Source organism: Chaetodon trifascialis, chromosome 20 (genome assembly GCF_039877785.1).
Source record: "Chaetodon trifascialis isolate fChaTrf1 chromosome 20, fChaTrf1.hap1, whole genome shotgun sequence".
NCBI lineage: Eukaryota > Metazoa > Chordata > Actinopteri > Chaetodontiformes > Chaetodontidae > Chaetodon > Chaetodon trifascialis.
Window position 1 is genome coordinate 15,250,531 of NC_092075.1, and position 16,347 is coordinate 15,266,877.

Consider the following 16,347-nt stretch of genomic DNA (forward strand, 5'->3'; position numbering starts at 1 on the left):
ATAATTTGCTTCAAATGAGACTTAACATTCACGCAGCTGAATGACGCACGGAGCAGAGGACAGTGTCCTTTTTTTTTTTTTTGGAAGTGTGGCTTTTTTTTGTCATTTATAGAAAGCTTTTGAAACGCTCAAAATTAAATGTCTGGCTTTCCCAATGCTGTGGCCGAGATGGATGAGTTCATGTTCAAAGGACAGGACATAAGTTACAGATTTTGTGAGTCTCTGTCTCAGCTAAAATATGAGGTCCCACTCTAAGGAAAGCACTGGGTCACTTCTTTGTCTCTTGTACAGCGCAGTCGGAAATTAGTAGGACAGCAACACATTTGTCATTGTTTTGGTTTTGGACTAAAGCACACAGGATTTGAAATTATACTGTGACTGAGGTTAAACTGCTGACTTTACTGCTGACATCAGCTTTCAGGGTATTTCAGGGTGTTCAGGTCCATATTGAGTTAACAGTGTTGAAATTGTAGCCATAGTCCCCAAATTTTAAGGTAATGCAACAAGACAATGCACCCAAAGCAACAAAAGAGAATAGATTCTTACGACCATACAGAGATATGTTGTTATTGGCTAACCCAATCGCTTCAATCTGACCAATCATGTGTTCCATTGCTGAAAAGATGAATAGATGAAATGAACGAAACACTGGAAACTATTCTCACTGTACAATTACAAAAACAGCATCAAAAACAAACAGCTTCTAGAATCAACACCTCACTACAAAGTTTCAACAAAAAAACAAACCTTACAACTTTCATGAAAGTAGGATTCATTGCTGGGATGTTGCTCTGTACTGACTGCTTTAGTTTTAGCTACAGTAGGTGGAATGCCACCGATGGCAATTGAGTGTAATTTACTTACTTTTTTCACGCTTTTATACACCTAACACTTACCCAAGCTCTTTAAAACAACACATTTTGAGAATGACAACAGTCAACTTTCATATTAATGCTAATACAAAACAGCATGCTGTATCATTTTTGGATGGAAGTAATCTGATAATGAGTCTGATAGGATGCCCACAGAGACTGCCGGGCTGCTATCAGGGAGAGGATTAGGGGGGATTTTGTTCAGCATCACTTATTTTTGGGTACTTTAGTGAGCAGATGGTTGCGTATTTCAGAGCAAGATAACTGTAAAAGCTATTAGTTTTGGTCATATTTGTGACCAGATGACCACACAGCCACATGCATGACAACAATTCTTTTTTTTTCTGCCATTTGTTACCGTTTGTATAGAGACACTAGTTTATTTGTTGGTTCAGTATTGTGCAGTGTTGTGACGATGTTGGAGGGGCAGTCTTGAGGGGCTTTGAGCCTGGAAGTGTGGGTCTTTAAGGCCTTGTAGCACCTTCCAGATGATCTGTGGAGGCAGTGTGATCTGAAGAAGTCTTCCAGTGAGTGCTGGGGAAGTCCAATTATTTTCTAGGCTTATGACTCTCTGGAGAGCTCTTCTGTCTGCTGCTGAACAGTTGACAAACCATGCTGTGATACAGTGTGTCAGTCACTCTATAGAGCAGTGGTAGAAGGGCACAAGCAGCTTCACATACAGGTTGGAGTTGTTAAGTATCCTTAGGAGGAGAACCACTGTTGAGCCTTTTTTGCCGGAGCAGTGGAGTTGATTGTCTATGTGAAATCCTCTGGGAAGCTAGAAACCCTCTCCACTTTTACTCCAGTGATGTATAGCAGAGAGGGGTTCTCACGGTGTCTCATTTAATAGATGTGTCATGCACCAACCTCACCAAAGCAAATTCCTCGTATGTGTAAAATCGTACTTGGCAATAAAGCTTTTTCTGATTCTGATTCTGATTCTGATTCTGATGAGTTCCTTGTTTGTTTGTTTTTTGATGCCCAGTGATAGATTGTCTTTCATACCCCATCCTGCTAGTTTGCAGACTTCATCTCTGTAGGCTGTCTCATCCCCATCTGAGATCAGTCCCACCAATGTGTCATCTGCAAATTTATTTGTTTTTGAGGGGTGTGTGGGAATGCAGTCATATGTGTAGAGCGAGTAGAGGAGCGGACTCATCACGTAGCCTTGTGGTACACCGGATTTTACTTTTCTTTCTATGCAAGTAGCTGGAATGCAATGGACTAGTTTTGAATGGTCTGAGTCATTTGCCATATCTGGTTGTTAAAAAATTTAAAACAAAATGTACCAACATGGTTACTTTTTGGCTTATTGCAGTGAACTTGTCACAAGAGATGGGTATCAGGCAACAGGAGATGGACGCAAATGCAGACAACAGAGGCAGATCTGGTGTAGTTCAGTAATCTTTAATAACATAAACTGGAGAACACAAGACCTCTAGAGAAAGAGTGAAAGGCAAGGGTCAGAATGCAAAAGGAAGCAAACAAAATGATCATGGAGCGACAAGGATCCAAAGTCTAATAAACAGGCAAAGGGTCAAACACTGATGTCAGGCAGGAAAAACAGATTCAAGCAACTACCGTAGGTAACAGAAACACATGGACCTGACTTTACAATCTGGAAAGGAGAAAAATAAGTACACCAGTATGTATGGTGAGTGGCTGATGATGGAATGAGTATATGAGGAAGAGGGCTGGGAAGTTCAGGCAACTGCAGAGCAGATGAGGGAAGTGGGATCAGGTGTGTGGTTGGGTGGGGCTGTCAGGTCATGGGTAAAGGAGAGAAAGTCAGAGGGCATCTGGTAGCTCAGTGGAGAGTATCTGTGAAGGGTATGGGAAAACGGAAATGTGGCTGAAGAGGAAGAACAGGGAGAGAGACTGTGACAGACGTCTGTCTAAGCTCAAACCTCGAGAGGGTCATCTTTATACTGACAAAATAGTTTTTCTCATATGGAGACAAAAATGGTCTTTCCATTTAGGAATAACATAAAGGTAGATTTAGGTCCACAGAAATATGTGCCTTCTCACCGGGTAAGGAGAACAAAACCGAAACTTCAAGCTGCGGTCCTCATTTTGCTCTGAGGCAGTGCGCCTTTGAGACAAGCTGCCTGTTAATGAACTCTTCATCATCATGGATTACACAGTGGCTTTTTAACCCTTGCAAAATATGCCTTGAAAAACGTGATTGACACTACAGTGAAAAAGAGCTAGTCACTTGAACGATATGGCAAATCCTTTGCTTGCTCAGACAGAATTATGTTACTGTATATTTTTTTGACTAGTGCATTTTCTGTGACATTCAGTCTGTTGCCCTGTTTTCAAACCTTTACACCTGTATTGATGCAATTACAGAATTTTCCTGTCACCACAACTGGCATTTCATGCAGATTGGTGTGAGATTAAGAGTTTGAGCTATTGTTGATTAAGATGGCCTTTGCAGCTGGTTGATGCAGTCAAAATGACTACCAGCAAATTTGAAGGTCATTCTTTTCTGATAGGTGCTATCATTAGAAATGTCTGACTTCAACAACAGCCAGCTAAACTATGCATCCGAACAGTTGATAATTGGGTCAGTAACCTTTTCAGCATACCTCTGTTTGACTTAACAAACTGGTTGTGTGGCTCTTGCCAGTCAGCAACAAGAGTGTTGCGCTGGGCAGCATTGGACCTATGTTTCCTATAAAGGCATACAGCTTGTTAGAAAGGTGTTTCCTGACCAAACAGAGTGTAGCCGATGAATGTGAAGAAAAATGTCTTCTTCTTCTATCTTTGTGAGGCCTAGAATTTTAAACTGTGAGAGAAAGGCCAAGCGGCATGCAGCAGGTAGTCCGCGTGTCTCACAGCAAGAAGGTTCGATCCCCGGGTTGGGCAGGGCCTTTCTGTGTGAACTTTGCATGTTCTTCCCATGCTTGCGTGGGTTCTATCCGGGCACTCCGGCTTCCCACAGACCAAAAACATGCTCATTAGGTCAGTTGGTTACTCTAAAATTGTCCGTAGGTGTGAGTGTGAGCACGAATGGTCATCTCTATATGTTGCCCTGCAATCAGCTGGCGACCAGTTCAGGGTGTACCCTGCCTCTCACCTGTTGACAGCTGAGGTAGGCTCCAAAAGGGATAGCTGGGTATAGACAATAGAGAAAGTGTGTGTGTGTGTGTGTGTGTGTGTGTGTGTGTGTGTGTGTGTGTGTGTGTGGGCAGGGCAGATTTAGATGTACTGAAAAGAATATAATAAAATTGGCATAATAAATGTCTAACTGTAAATACCAGAGCAGAGGCAAATAAATAAGACAGATTATCTCTGTGCAATGCAGAGTTAACAGACTCACTACCTCGATATTTCCTTCTGTGTTGTCTATTGTACTTAAGCATTTCATTTGAACATTATTCACGCTTGTATAATTGGGAAAAAAAAAGGAATGAATGATCACTGTCGGGTGGGTAAAAGGAAGAAAAGGATTTGTTGTTCATTTGTCTCTTTTAAATATGTCATCCCTCTTTAGCATCCCTGAAAGCCTGTTTGACTCAGGCCGTTATTCCACCGCAGTTAAATGTGCTAAATTTGCCACTGTAGTGCATCTCACTGTGCGTTGTGTTGTGTAGAAAGAAAGGACACACTTCCCGGGAATGTCTCTGAGCAATTTATTTGCCAACCAGCAGTAACAGCAACTGTAATTGTGCAGGAATAGGACATTTGCAGGGTTTTTCTTGCATGTATGCTCTCAGCATTTTCCCAAGTCCAGACCGAAAGACAGAAATTGTGCACAATAGCATTGCAAAGAGAATAAATAAAATACAAATTATATGAGCAAACTAACATACTGCATTTTCCATGAGAAAAATAAGAAATGCATTAGCCTTGCATGAACCCACATACCTGCAATTGTGGAGAAGCAGGACGTTTACAGGACTTCTCTTATGTATAAGGTCTCAGTGTCTGCATAGCATCAGGAGCAAAGTCACAACATGCTTCATGCAAGCAAACACATTGTCAACAGTACTGTAAACCTTAGCGTGACAAGCTCTGTACACCGCAGCCCTGCAACATACACAAACACTGAAACGCTTCCCCTCCATTTGGCAGATTTATGAATGAAAGTAAATTAAACTGCTACTCCAACACATAGCAATTACTACACTTATGTTACTTGTGCTTTCAAGTAACTAACTTCACATTTATAGCCACAAACAGTTAAAGTTAAGAGTCTGTGAAATAAAGATGATGTAAAGCAATCAGAAGTGCAGTTTCCACAATAAAATTCTCATAACACTTCCAACGATAATCTCAGATATTTCCCTTTTTAAGAAGGTGTCTCACCTCAATATGAAACCCATTATAGTAATTTACGCAATTTCACATGAACATACTATCTAAATATCAGCAACAATTAAGGAACATAGAAAACGTGATAGCAGAAATGCTAATTAAAATAAAAGTCCATATAGAATTCTTTCCAGATGTACAACGCTGCGCTCATATTAAATCATTAAATATTCCACCGTGAGTACAGAAAGTATCATATTCCACAGATTCATATCATTGAGCTGCTGGGTAATCGCCACATATTCATATCAATGAGCTGCGGGGTAATCTCCACATATTTATATCATTGAGCCACTGGGTAATCTGCGCATATATCTGTATAGCTCCTCCATGTTCGCAAGTCACAAACCTAAATGAAAGCTGAGGTTCAAACAGTCTGACGGTATCAGCAGCGTCTGACTGGCAAAGATATGCACATAATTATGAGCTGAAACATAACTATTTTTCATGGCAATGGTTACATTTTTCATATGAGCTGGCACAAAATGAGGTAAATTACATCAGCAAAGACAGCTCATTAGTCTCAGTGAATGATGAGAGCACTGCTTTGGGCTACAGCTTAAAAGACAGGCTCTGCTAAATGATGTACAATATTGAACCCATGTGAAAACAGGCCCCCTTCCAAAGCCACTTGGTAGCCGGTGACATACAGTAGCTGAACAACAGGTATTTCACAGTGGTTTCATTTCCTCAACAACAGCAACATTCAAACATATTTCGCAGGCCTCTTTTATATTTTATTACCAAGTTCGCATAAGTTTATTTGCAGCTTGTACTTTGCATCCAGCAACTCATGTTACTCACAGAACTTCTGTCTGATTTTTTTTTTTAAACACAGTGAACTGTAGATTTGTCATAGCTTAATGAAATTCGACAAGATCAACAGTTTAATAGATGCCACGATTTACTGTTTTGCTTAAAGGTACAGCTCATCCTGACAAATCCGTAGCTACACCTTTTTGTAGTCTTACCCTGGGATTCCACTGGGTGCATCCCTGTGCTTCTACCATGGGTAAGACTACATTGTAAATCATCACAATAGTTAATTTTAACATTTTCAATTTCCTTTATAACTTTGGAAACATATTCATCACATCCGTCTTTTGTGTCTTTAGAATTTTAGGAATTCAGCTGCTGTGATCCGGCATGACTAACCCTGTTCGTTTCGCACAGAGTGTCTGTCTTGATGCCACTTCAACAGAACACAGCCGTCAAACCTTTTGACTGCCGCGACAACTGAAGATGTGATGGCAGTTATTAAATGGTACATACAGTTAACAGGACTTCTTTGTGGATTATTATATTATTTTTTGAGCAAAGGGAAAATCCAAGACGAAGCTTAATGTCAGCGCCAAGAATGAAAAGGAAGCAGAATAAATGTAAAACTAAAGACTGCAATCAACCCAAAGGGCATCAATTAATTAACAAATGAATGCAGGTGAATAGGAACTAAATGTATTCAAATTTATTCACAGACTGTAATTGCATATACCAGGACTCTGACATGGCGGCTGGTGCAGACAATATTCACTCACAAAAGGGTGGTACAAAACATTGGGTGGTGTCAGTCACTCAATTGTGTGTGTGTCTGTATTTTGCATTTATGTCCAGCCATCTCCAGTTTTCATTTTGTCTCTTTCACCGTGCATCCTGTGAAGAACCTTAAGGCATAAAGTGAGCAAAACAAAACAAAACAAAAAAAAAATGGAGGGAAGACAGAGGACAATGAAATATGAAAGAGGTAATGAAGTGATGGTGGAAGGGAGATAAGAGGAGCAAAAGGTGATTTGAAGGGTCAATACTGATGGAAGTATAAGCTGTTGAGAGCATGGAAAAGTGACATCAAGGAAACGGATGGAAAAAAGGTGAAGCGGGAATGACGACGGTTTAATTAAAAAACAAGAAGAGGGACAAGGATGAAAGGAGGAAAAATGAACTAGGAGGGAAAAAAAACAACTTTCAAACAGAATAATGAAGGAGTTATATACAGTCTGCTGATGTGGAGGTATATCGCTTTACCCGGTCTGAATCTCGTTAGTGTTAATTGGGGCGAGTCTATCACCTAGACAGAAGGGCTTGGGCACAGCCATCGCTTGGACATATGGCCAGCAGCATGATACAGAAAGCTGCCAGAAAGAGGGATTACCTTCACAGTGATATGGGTAATCACAGAGGATTCTCTCAATGCTCTCAACAGTAAGGACATACTGTAGCTAAGGAATTACAGCACATGGAAATGTGCATTGTATCTGCAAACAATATTGCACTGCTGCTACAAAATTAATTATTATTATTTATTTATTAATTATTATAATTGATTATTTCAGCACAGTGAAGCCATGCTCTGTTAAGAACTGTATTAGACACACACACAGTTTGTATGGGGACAATACATAGATTTACATTCATTTCCTGGAGAGTTCCCTTAACAATAACCAAAACCACTACTTGCCTAACCCTAACCTTATCCTAACCTACCTTAACCCAAGTCTCCATCCTATGAGTTGCATTATGGGGACCTGCATGTTGTTCCTATGAGGAAGGTGAGTCGCCACAATGTGACTGTGCAAACAGTTTTGTGTCTCCACAATCTAAGAAATACATGGTAACCCTAACCCAATAATAAAGAGTTGCAGTCTTTAACCTAGTAGCACTGGAGCATAGTCCAAATAATAATGATAATATTAATAAGAGAAGAAAAAAGGGAAACGTGAAATGGCCAGCTTGCACCGTATAGGGAGCTGAGGTTAAAGCAATAGTTTGACATTTTGGTGTCTCCGCTTGCTGTCTGGCACGGTAACAACAAGACTCCAGGAAGTTACTGCACCTGGCCAAGAAATAGTCCAGCACATACCCCCCGCAAAGCCGTTACTTGTCCTTTTTACTCTTTATTTTTTGTGCAGATTAAACAAATGAGCTGTAAAGTGTAAATTACTGAGCTTTGGAGGTGCTGGTGCAGAACCAGGCTAACTGTTTAGCCATTTTTCCAGTCGTGACGGTAGGATAAGCTAGACTACTGCTGACTGTAGCTTCAAATTTAAGTGACAGATATGAGCGTGGTACCAGTCACATTAATCAATATTCTTATATGAACAGCACTCAAATGACTATGTGTATTTTTAAAGGGTGAACATAAAAAATCAATGGATGCTTTTTTATATTGGTTGGATGGAATATAAAAAAGCTGCATTAGGCATGGCATCTTTTGTGTGTTGACCTTGGCCAAACCAATTACAAAAAAAAAAGGAAAAAGCTTTTAATATAGAGCTGAACACTAATGCAGGCACTAATGTTTTGCTCCGTATGTCATAAAAAGCCATCACTCTCGTTTCCTGTAGGTTTTGACCTGGTTAGGGTCACCTGAAGCTCCATTCTAGCTGCCTACTGCTTCAATGTCAAACTCCTGCCTTCTCTGGCTGTGCCTCTCCCACATAATCCAAGGTGTGTGATATTATCAGGACAGGAAGTGTCATTTTCAGAGCTGACATTTTGTGGCTTAGGCAAAATGCAAACGCTGGGGATCTAGGAAGGTTTTCAACCATATATACCATTTACCCCACCCACCCTTTTCTATTTCTATGCTGCTGATTGTACCACAAATGTTTAATATGCTGCCTGAAGGAAGTGCTTTTTTCTTTTAGATTTTATTCAACAAAGCCTAAATACCAGTACGCGCTATGGCTTTTTTCTACCATAATTTGAAATAAATTTTGGTTTGCCTCTTGTGGAATAACTGTGTCCAAAGATTGGATTGCTGCAGCTTCCTGATTACAGAGAATGAAAATGGCCACTTTCGAATAAAGAGCTCTACGTAAGTGAAATTAAGATCTAGTAATTAAATGAAACTGTAGTTTTTAGTTCTATTTAAGGCTCTGGCAAAAGAATGGAGGTTTTCATATATATTCCCATGTTTAGATTTGAGTTTATGGAAGACACATGAAGCGAATATCACGACACACACAGCGGGAGAGTTATGGAGAGGAGGTGGCTTATTTACAAACAGATGCTAGTCCATAATGACTGTGGTGGTCCTTGGCGGTCACGTGTGTGTATGTGTGTGTGTGTTTGTCTGGCCTGTGGTTCTCTTACTTTGTAGGCTGCATACTGGAGTCGACTGCTACTGATTGCTAGGTTGAAAACCGTGGACCACACAAGATCAGATGGTGCGTGTGTTTGTGCCACTGCTGTGCTGTGCTTGCACTGGACTTACACTTACTGTATATTAAACAAGTGCAAAATGACAACTGCATCAATTTAAACTGTATAAAGACCTCATATTCATTGTCTGCACCAGCTGCTGTTGACTATCGACGGCTTTAAAAATACCTTAAACTTGGCAAGCGCTTCCCTCTAGAAAACCTTTAAAAGAATCAGCGAAACAGACTGTTTTTCTTTGGCGTTTCAGCAGGTGTCAAGCAGACACTCTGGTATCAGCTCATTATTTCAGCTGAGCTTTGAAGACGGAGGAATACTGAATATGAGAGGGGAGAGCAAGAAAAGAGGCAATTTTGTTTTCGCAAGCTATTTTCCCAGCTAATGAATTCTGACCTTTTGAATGTTTACTTGTCCCTTTTTCCGAGATGAGCTGGGTTTTGGGTAAAATAAATAAAAAAATAAAAAGGAAGAAAAAAACTTTTTTGTGTAAAGTTTTAAATAAGTTGCGTTTTTGGGCTCTTGGTATCATTAGTCAGTAGAGGTTTTTTTTTTTTTTTTTCTGCATGAATGTCTCTTTTCACTTTGCCTCTTTTTATATCTCTCTTCCCAATCTATCCTCTTCATCTTTTCATTTGCTCCCAGTGTCTCTCAACTTTTTTTCCCCCTCTTTTCCCGAGCCTGGCCAACAGATGGGATAAATTGTGATTTATCTATCTGGCAATGACTGAAAGAAAACTCTAAAAACACATGAGGCAAATATTGTACACAGACCAGACTTAACCTCCATTTAACACTAATTAATCACCTCACTCAAGAAAAATTATTTCCTCTTAATGTCCTTGAAGTCCATCAGTAGCACTTTTACTTAATTAAACTGTTTTAATTCACACTTAATGCTTAACCTACCTTGATGTTAACCTGCAATTATGTGTTTCTGTTTTTGTTTCTGCGAGGGGGACTTTACATAAGAGCTGCAATTATCTGTAAATTTTCATTTTTTGTTTTTTTTTTATTTTATTTATTTTTTCCCCCAGAAGGCCTTTGTCTGTGTTTAGATGCAGGCTCAACCTTTAATGAGAGGAACACTAACAAGTTACTTTTAGCTCTTTCTAATGATGCGTTTTGCTCCCAGGTGAAACCAGGAGAAAGAAAAAACACTGCACTAAGAAGACAGCAGATATGCTGTTAAGCACAGTATGTGGAAGAGGTCCAATCTTAATGGAACAACTCTTTTCTGACTACCAGAATAAAGAGGAGAGGCACACTGTTCTGCACTTGGATGTTTTAACTTTACTGCCACACACATCGAAAGCCCACAAAGCTTTTAAACTGCCCACTCAAGTAAACACACCACCAAGCGATGCGCATACTGTTTGCATCTGTCATCATGTATGTGAGCATCAGTTTGTATAAGTACAAGCACACTTACTTATAACAGCCAGGTTGGTGTACAATCCAAAAGCATGTCATCATGCTATATTGTTCAAATGTCTTTTTAAGTGCAGATTCAGAACCTAACTCTTGAGTCTCTGATGGATCGGATGGAAGACTAACTGGGTCAAGGGGTAGGCGAGGAAGTCTGTTTGAACTACTTCAGCACTCCACTGGCTTGTGTACAACTCCTGTATCAAATGGGCATGACTTTTGTCAGTGTTATTGTTCAGTGGTAAGTATGCCTCTCTGCAAAGCATCTGTTGTGTGTGCAGATCAAACGACACCCTGAGGAATCACTGATGGTGAGGAACTGTAAGGCAAATGATGTGCACACATACCACATCCACTTGTGCATGATTGTTTTATCTCCATCCAGCATCACTGGCTCCATTTAGAACTTTGACTGGTTCATTTTTTCTATGTTGTTATCGTAAATACGCACTGTCGTGTGCATGTTGTTTGATGCATGGTTTCTTCATACAAATTAACAGAAGATGTCATTTATTGTCCCTTAACATCTGCCTGGGGGCTACAGATGAAAATTACACTTCTAGGCTAAGTCTGGCTCATTTACAATCATTTTTCTTTTGTTCTGTTCGTCAGTGGGTATATTTCCTCACAAATAATTCATAAACAGAAAAAGACTGTGGCAGCTCATGTGACTTTTTTCTAAAGTGGGCTCATGTTTTGCACCACACATATCGTTTCTACAGGAGAGCTGTCGCGGCCCACGACCAGGTAGGAGAAGCTTCTTTGGCATCTTTGGCTGAGCTGACCCCTTGCAGACATACAGCAGGTGCAGGGGGTTGATGGTACATGTGTCCTGGTGAGATTGTGAAGAGCATCTGAATGAGCTCAGGTCCTCCCTGGGGTGAGCTTGAGCTTGCTGGTTATTCTGACTCAAGCACCCCCCTCATCTTTACAGATGGAGGGGCCCATATCCTGTGCCAAAGTGCCAGAGCATGTTCACAGCCCTGTGGTCCATGAGGAGAATGACGTGCCAGCTATAAAGGTAGTAATGCCATACAGCCCATGTCCTCAAATTCCCCCTCCGTCACCCAGCAGTGTGAAATAAAAGGGAATGACAATAGTTATTTAAGAGATTTAAGAGACAGACAGTTGAAAAGCTTTAGTAAGCAAAAGTCTATGTCTGAGGACTCCACTTGCTAGATAGTAAACTATTCGAATCTCTGTCCTTGCTGCTGCTAACTGTCACCGACGGTCATGTTTCAAATGCTCAAGTAGTGGGAATGGGCCCGTAGCCCATAATGACTCCATATTCACAGTGGATGACACACTCGTTGAACTGTAAAAATCATCAGACAGCTACTAAATGAGCACTTGATAGCTAATTAGCACGAGCTCAGACCAGCACTATCTGACAAAGTGGAAGGCAATGGGACATGTGGACATCACTCATTAGGCATCACTCAGTAGGGACAATTTCATCCAAACTGGCAAACATATTTTGCACAAAATGGCTTGGAAGGTTTTGTAATCAGGTCTGATCATGTGCACATGAATTAGTTAATCCAATGAATTGCCACATAATGTCAGATATCTTTGTTTGCAAGAAAAAGCATAAAATCGTGCTCATGGTGGCAAATTGTAGACACACCCCTGTGTTTCTCCTCCAAATGCAGGCCTTTACTCATCAGCGTACATTCGCCCAAAAGGACAGTCTACAGTCATTTGTCTGTCTCAATAAAATTGTATCTGTGAGGATTAAGTGTGAAATTACTAAAGACCAGTATTTCCCACAATATTTGCACATGCTGTGCAGCTTCGGTTCACCATAAAATATGGCGTGGTGTGAAACTGGCACTAGCAGATCATGCTGAGTACAACTTAGTCTCACTTCGCCAACTCAAAGCCCCACCATCTGCCATGTGCTGTCACATTAATATTAGTGCCCATTAAGTTTTGTTTCTTTATTTCTCTCCTATTTGTATGTGTGTATGAGTTGGTTGTGTTTGCTTGTTTTCTTTCACACATTCACTATTAAGGCTGTTGTTTGCCTTTAAATTGTATGTACCTCTGTAAATATTCCAGACCATCTAATCATCTATTCATTCTAAATCCACCATGATCTCAAAGCTTGGTTTGTTGACCAGCGTGGGGCCAGGAAAAAGGGCCGCAGGCTGTGTATACCAAGCAGGTGTATACCAAGTTTAAAAAAAGGAACCTTTCTATTTGATGCAAGATCAAGCAAAAGCCAGTCAGACAGTCAGCCTGCCAGGCAGGCATGGGGGTGTCAGTGGAAGAAAAACAAAGAGAAAAGGAGCTGCTGTTGCAGCTTTTCCCTAAAAGCTCGTTAATCCCAATTTAGCTGTCACAGGGATGAGGTAGGTGTGAGTTAGTGTGGTTGTATGTGTGTGTATGAGAGAGAGAGAGAATGAGAAGCAGAGAATAAAGTCTCCTTGCAGCCTCACACACTTGCTTCTTAAGCTGTCACGTCAACCAGCCAATTAGCCTGATGGCCAATGAAAAGTTAATTTCCTCGGTCTACCAGCAATGCTGTGTGTTTGCTGGGGTTGGGGTGAGTAAGACTTTAAGGCACTGCTTAAAAGAGCTAATTTTAATTGTACGGAACAGTGTTTAGAGATGTTAAATCTTAAAGAGCATGATCGTTAATAATGTCAAGTCATGTGTGACAGTGAGAATATAAAATCTTATTGTGTTTAACTATTCGATGAGGAGAAGTGTCTCAACGGTCAATTGAAGAATAGAGTTTAGCTTTGTTTCAGCAACCCTTGAGGAAAAGAAAACTATTGAACTGCTAAATGCTTCGGTTCACTAGCTCGTCGCTAACTTGGCAAATGATTGGCACAGCTTTAATATCATCGTCATCGACATCACCATCATGAAATGACCACTGCTATGTGAAAAGACAGTTGAAGTAAGTATTAAATCTTGTGCCAGTCAGTTGAGCGGCCTAACAGTTAAAAAAAATGATGGTACACTGCTAATGTTCTCACACTACGCAGGCTAAAGTATCTATCAAGATGCAATGTCTTCTCAATGCCGAGACCAATTATCCTCCATTCACCAGACACTCTGTCAGAGGGTGCATTTGTGTTTGTGTGTGTGTGTGTGTGTAAGAGAAAGAGAGAGTGTCGTCTGACTCTGCTTCCTCCTCTCCCCTCTTAATTAGTGCTGAATGTAAAGCGATTCAAACGCTGTGAATCATGCTCATATGCACACACCTGCACAAGGTTTAATCCCTCATGTGGCTGGAAGGCTGCCAGGAGAGGGAGAAAAGACCTCCTTTTACTCTCATCGTGTGTGTCAGGCATACGCACGCACACACGCATTCATCCAATTTTTCCTATCTCACTGTTACATTTTTCAAAAGGGAGTGTACTTATTTTAAGAAGGCTTTTCCTCGCTCACCCAACGCCACTTGAAGGGGAATTGGAACAAAGCTCAACACACGTGTGAGAATTTAAACTGCTGACTCAGTATGTAATGGATAAGGATTACTGTATTTGAGGTGCTAGAGATGGCAGTCTACATAATAATTTAAAATATACGTGTAGAAAAGAAACTACTAATTTTGTTTTAGAAAAAAAAAATATTGTTTTTCTACAGAACAATAGTGAACTAAATCAGAATACAGTATATACTGTTATTGTGATATAAAGTTACTTAATACCATGAGAGATGATTTTGGTGATATCGCCCACCCCAAGTTCAAATAAACTCCTACCTTTGTCAGCTTCCTTTGTTCAACCCGCTCTGCTATGAATAGCTTCCATATGCATCTATTCTGCATTAATGATTTACATTCAGTTGCAGTGCTCAGTGCCAGGAGTGTGATGTTTGTGGATAAAAGAAGTGCTAGCCTTTTGATGAGATTTTATTTGTTTCTTTTCATGGTCATGTTTTCATAGTTCATTGCAGAGGCGCACAGAGAGGTTATTATGTGGATCTGTTCAAGCAATGCAGTCATCTTCGGTTGAAGGGAATAATCTTATTTCTAATGGTGTTGCTTTCATGTTTCTTGATGTGTTGTGCAGCAATGAATGAATAGAATATTATGCTCAAATAATATGGGAGCCACTACTGCATTAGTAGTAGCCTGTGCATACCACTGATTATCAATTATAAGCATACGTTGGCATTCCTCTGCATAACTTCACGATAGTTAGCGATAAATAAAAAGAGCTATGGACACTGCGGCGAATATTAGAATGAATGAAAGCAGAATAAAAGCAGCAGAATAAAACGTAACCAAAGCAAACAGGACAGAGATGTATAAACAACATAAACTCCACAGCGGCTGCAGCGACAAACACACTTCCTGAAGCAAAGAGAGCCTCGCAGTTTTTACACACCGTGCACACACACACACAACACTACGTCGCTAGGCAATGCAGTGGGTGTACTCACCTGTCTGAACGTCATTCTCTGAGCGTTGTGCGCAGCAAAGTCCTCAACAGTCTGCTGTTGGTTCAGCTTCTTTGCTTGACCGTTTTCATTTAGGTACAATGAGGTGAAAAAGTAATTAGTTACATTTCTAGTTCCTGCCAAAAGTAGTGGAATTACAATAATGCAATACTTTGTCATGTGCTCCTCCCTACACTGGGCCTCTCACAGCTCACAGAGGGAGGTTCAGCATTGTAGCAGATGTAGAAGTCACTGCTGGGGGAACCACTGTGGGCATTTCATCATTTAGCATTTTCAACCATCTACTCCACAAATAAAAGGTAAATACTCATATTTGACTGATTTCTATTTCTCCTTTTATTTAGAACCTTTGTGCAATTTTTCAATTAAGCATCAAACCAAACGTCAAATATTGACAGTATAACAGAGCACTGGACTGTATTTGACTGTTACAGTTAAGAATGGACATTTTATGTTGTGGCTGTCTGCAACGATATGAGTCAATTTGAGGAAATATAATAGCCGATACACGGACATGTCAGTCATGGAGCTGCCTTTTTGTTTTTCCTTTCTTTAATAATGAGCAACTTCAGGTTGAAGAAATATTGGTTTCCATCGCATTATTTGTGCTTTCCTGAATAACAAATCCAGATTGGGGTACATCCTTAGTCAGGCGTCAATCATCCCTTTGATATTTGATATTTGACCAGATATTTGATATATTTGACAAATTATTTGGTTGAAGTTATGGTGATAAAATATAACGAATAAAATGTATTAAAATGTTCCTTCAAAATGTACTTTGCTAATGGGAAACACTCACATGTCAAACCATGGATAAATGAGAAGAACTTACTGCCTGTCATGGACAGCCAACCCCAGCTGATTATGAAAAGCTGAGATAATCCATAACTTTCCACAGATAATAGCTCACTGAAAGGATGTTTGAACAGCAGAAAAGATAGCAGAAAAAAATGAGCATGCTGTCGGTTAAACCAGCCTATGCAAAACCTTGAAACACCACCTATTTATTGACATTAATGCATGAAAATAAATGCGTGGGAAACCTCTCACTTCCACTGCACCAGCTCATTTAAATAGAATTTACTGGCACTGTCAACCAGGACAGGTGTGACCTGAGAGGCGAATTACCATTTTGCTGTAGCACAGAGACCAT